The sequence below is a fragment of the Pteropus vampyrus genome, unplaced genomic scaffold, assembly GCF_000151845.1.
Source record: "Pteropus vampyrus isolate Shadow unplaced genomic scaffold, Pvam_2.0 Scaffold94, whole genome shotgun sequence".
NCBI lineage: Eukaryota > Metazoa > Chordata > Mammalia > Chiroptera > Pteropodidae > Pteropus > Pteropus vampyrus.
The window spans coordinates 2623246-2628042 of record NW_011888875.1 but is presented as its reverse complement, the minus strand read 5'-3'; positions in this window follow the sequence as shown (position 1 = coordinate 2628042).

Here is a 4797-nt window from a genome sequence, read left to right as displayed (position 1 = left end):
TTTTCATGTCATAGGAGAAATCAAGAACTATTCTCTCTAAGAGTTTGCCAGTAAGAATCACCAGCAAGGGGTGTACAAAGAAGGAAGAGGACAGGGGCTGTAATTCACATCGTATCTAGTCTAGAAAGGGCCAGCACGAGAGAAATGAGTTATCACTGGTCACCAGATATAAAGTAAAAAACTGAAGAGATGTGCATTTGTTCCTTTACCCATTCATCTTCAGCACTGGCTGCAAAGGAGTGCTAAATAAATATGTGTTAAAAAAATAAATAACCATTTCTTAACCATAATAGGGAACTGATAGTGTTATTCTTAATCATTTTGTTAATAGATTTATTTATAATGGACATTCACATACTTATGAAACACACCACATAGTCTTATATTATCTGTTCAATCCTCTGCTGAATTCTTTCAAGTAATATATTATTAAGGATTTTTATAACAATAGTCTGACTGGAAGAATATTAGGCTATTCCAAATATGAGGCCTCCTTCTTTTTCCTGATGAAAAAAATTTGAAAATTATACTTAGCTTACTTGTAATATAAATTTTCATGGTTATGGATAAAATAGTTAGAGACTTATTTATGATATATAATAAATTGATATATGTACACATTAAAATTAAGTTATTTAAAATAATAAATGCACTTAGAAATATTTTTAACCTCGCAGTTTATAAGTTAATTGTATTCTATCGTTTTTTATATGTATCCTTACCCTCACATGCTGATAGCATTCCACTAGAACCTAATTTTTAAATAACTCTTCATTTCCAAATATGATACTGTCAGTGGAAGTTGGATCCTAAAGCTTGTGGTTGAGATTGATAGTGATGTTCAGCTCTTCTATATCTGTAGTAATATTTTTTCTTATTTTTCTATCATTTTCTAAGGGGGGCATGTTAAAAGCTACTACAAGAATTGTAGAATTATCTACTTTTAGCAAATATTACTCCTTAACATTTAAGATATAGATATTTCGATTATAAAATATTATATATAAACATAACATATAGACATAGTATCACCCTTTAATTTCATTAATTTTTGCTTTATTTATTTGAGGCTTTAATATTAGGCACATATTCATTTATAAGGATTGCAGATTGTTCTATTGTTATGTAAGAAATTACTACGCAGTTATAGATGTGAAGTATGTGTTCACTAGCCTGTAGTTCTACATCAAAAGTCCAGCAATGTGTGGCTTGGTTTCTGTAGTCAGAGTATGACAAAGCTAAGATCGAGGTGTCAGCCAGGTTGCGTTTTCATCTCGTTGCCCCCCAAAATGTTATATTCTTGTCATCTAAATATCTGGTATCACAAGTGGCAAATTGAATCAATTCCTACCTCTGTGACTCTGTAAATAAATGTCATTGTTATTCCATCCTGCTAACTGGTTTCCCATAAATTTAAAGGAACATAATAGCAGCTTGCTTATTGTATTGATTTTACAACCTTGAAGATGTTTTTAATCTGGGAAAAAGTAACCCTTTACTAACAAGTCATTTCTTTCTCAGCAGATAATTCTAAGTTACAGGATTTCATTAGGAAAGGAAAGCATCCCGTTAATAACATGGAGTGGTTGAAATGTGATTTATTTAGCCTGTGGATCTTTAATTTTCTAAAAATATAACATTTAAGAATTTCAATTATTTATATGGAATATTTTGAAGGTTATTTATTTGAAATTAATATTCACTTATATGTGCTCATTGAACAAAAAAGAGCAAATAACGCCTTGCATCTTAAGGCAACAAGACAAGGAACAGGTACAATAGAAATAAGGAAAAAAGGCAGTTACATAAATAAAGGATGTACTAAAAGTATAACTTCCAAGGACCCAGTCGATTAATCCTTTCTGACTTAGATATGTTATCAAATACTAGTGATCTAAAGAAAGCCTTCTCTAATCCCATCTTTGCGTTTTTCTTTTTTCCCTCTACATTAACCAGATGTCTGTCTGACTCATTTAGAGCAGGCTTCTCTCGCTTCCTGGGTTAAATGATTCAACAATGTTCTGCACCTACATTTGAATGGACTTAGGATGGATAAAGGGCTAAAATCAGTTGTGCTTTAGTGATACGAATTCAAAGAAAAGAAACATATTCTTCCTTCTCATGGAAAGAGAATATTTCCAAGAGAGGCTGAAATTCACTCTTATCATTAAGCATAGTATAGGATACCACGACAGTTCCTAATAATCCTCCCAGTTCTAGAATTTTGGAAAATAAGATCTAAATTATAGAACTTGATCCTGAATGACTGTGTGGTATCCCAAATCATGATTAGTAATTGGAGGAGAAAATGTCAGTCTCATTCTGTGGTGTAAATGAAATTTAATCTAAAATTGTGTTTAGAAGACAATGTTTTGAAAATGCTCAACTGATAGATTTATTTCTATTCAGTGTAAGCCAGGCACCGGGCAGCCATTCCACAGTATATACCAGAGAAAGAGGTCGAGAAAATGCCTCTTTGAAGATGCAGAATATATGACGTGCCAAACTAAAAGAGAGCATTGTAACAGGGAGATAATCAGAGTTGGGGGGAAGCAGGCATACAAACGAAGCTCTTCAAGCTGTGGTCCCAGATGGCGTAGGTGAGTTGAGTTGAAAGAGAAACGAAAACTCAAGGTGATGAGGGCCTGAGAGTCCCCTATTTCCTTTATCCCATCTTCTGCTTACATGTGTACATTTTCTATTTTTTGACCCTAAACAGATATAAGAAGTCAAACTAGCCAGGAGCCTGGCCTAATTTGACAGATAGTAAGATTTATTTGGAGTTGTTAAGATTTTCCTTGGGTTCCTGGTGGACAGGAAGACACCCAGGAGCTGCTTCCCCCCACTGCAGTCAGAGGACTTAGAGGTAGCTGATGATGCTGACTGGTACACCTACCCCGGAGGTCACGGTGGCTGCATGTGAGTGATCTTATAGCTAGAGCAGGAAGATCAGAAGTTAGGAATATGTCCAGGGCTAGTAACGCTCCCTTGCCAAGAGACAGATGACAAAAGGAAATCCGAAAAAGACAGCCTTGGGAAAGAGACTGAGTAAATTAGTGAAATGTAGTGATTTTACTGAACGAGATATTTTTCTACTCCACTTCTAGTGGAATGGGCAGGTGTGGGATAGAGTACTGTTAAGTAACAGGATATTTAAAGTGACATTGTACATTTGAGCAGAGTGTATATATTTGTAATCACATTACAATTGCTTTTCAAGAACATCCTGACTCATAATTTTCCAGGGAATAAAATGACAAATTCTAGATAATCTGTGTAGTACTTGAGGATGTGATAGAATTGGAGAAGTTGAGACAGATTCAAATAATTTTAATACTAATATAAAATAAGAATGTGTGGATGAGAACTTTAATTTCTAATAATTCAGACTAACAAACCTGGGCTATATATAAATCAGCTCAAAAGACTTACAAAGACCACTAACATTTTTACTAACAGGAAAAGCTCAGGTCTTTGAGATATTTTTAAATAAGACAAAAGGAAAAGGTTTCTTATTGTGTCTTAATGTTCTTGGACTTTTTTTTTTTTGTTAACCAGTCTCAGGAAGAACATAATGGAATAACTAGTCAAAAAAGAGGATGTGATTATTTGTGCAAATAAACAAAAAGAACCAAAGGGGAAACCATTCAAGAGTTGGTTTTGTTCTTTTATGAAGATAAACACTATTCTTTTCCATATTCATATAGAAATGTAATTTCATGCCTATTGTTGATACAGGAGAGAAAATATTTCTGGGCTTTTCAATTCTTTAGAAGAATGAAATAACTTTTTAAATATAATTATGAATATGTTAAGATCCCAGAATCTGGGTGCTAGGATGACATTTGTTATTTTTCATGAAAATTGTTTTAGTTCATTGACCAAGTAGTCCTCACCCCTCCTAGAATACTTTATGTATAACAATTCATGCTGATAAGTGAGAACGCAGCATAATTGGAAGGTATATAAAAGAAGAACTAAGTCATAAGGGCAGAAACCCTGATCTCATGCATGCGTGCGGGCAGGCATGAGTGCATGAGGGCATGAGTGTGTGTGTGTGTGTGTGCGCGCGCGTGTGTGTGTGAGAGATGTGTGGTGTGGAGATGCTGCAGTCATAAATATAGGTCACATGGTAAATGAGATACATTCTAGATGTTCACTCCCCATAAATCTTGAACTTCCTAAGCTCTTGCATGATACATGAAGATTGAATGCTCAGAAAGATAATATATTTTGCTACAAATATGGCAGTATACAAACAGGTTGGGGGAAGGAAGATGAGGAAATTTAGCCATGATTCATTAAGCCATGTCTATTAGTAAAGAAACAATTTGCCAGTGTAATTTAACAAAGTTTGCATTTTGAATCAAAAGAACAGATTTACAGATGAAAATGTAGAGCAAAGGATAAAATACTGCTTCTGTACACGGCCCCATCTGCTCTGGACATTCAGTATTTTGTTGGAACTTGCTATATATATTTTCTTTCATATTTGTTACAAAAAAAAATCAGAAGAGGCCCAAAAAGCACCACAAATCAATAAAGGCAGAGTGGATAAAGATAAAAAGAATGTTTTATTGTTCTGAAGTGTTTTTAACATGCTTTTCAACTCTATGTCAAAAAGGAAGTTTATTTTACATTGACCCCTACTTTTCTAAACTCTACCGATGAAGAGAAAAAAAGACAATTTTTAAAAATTCCAAATTGTATGTTTTGTTCCTTTGTTTGCTGTTTGTTTGTATATAAATTTAGCAGGTAGTGATGGTACAAAAAGAGAAAGAAATTCAGCTTAAGATG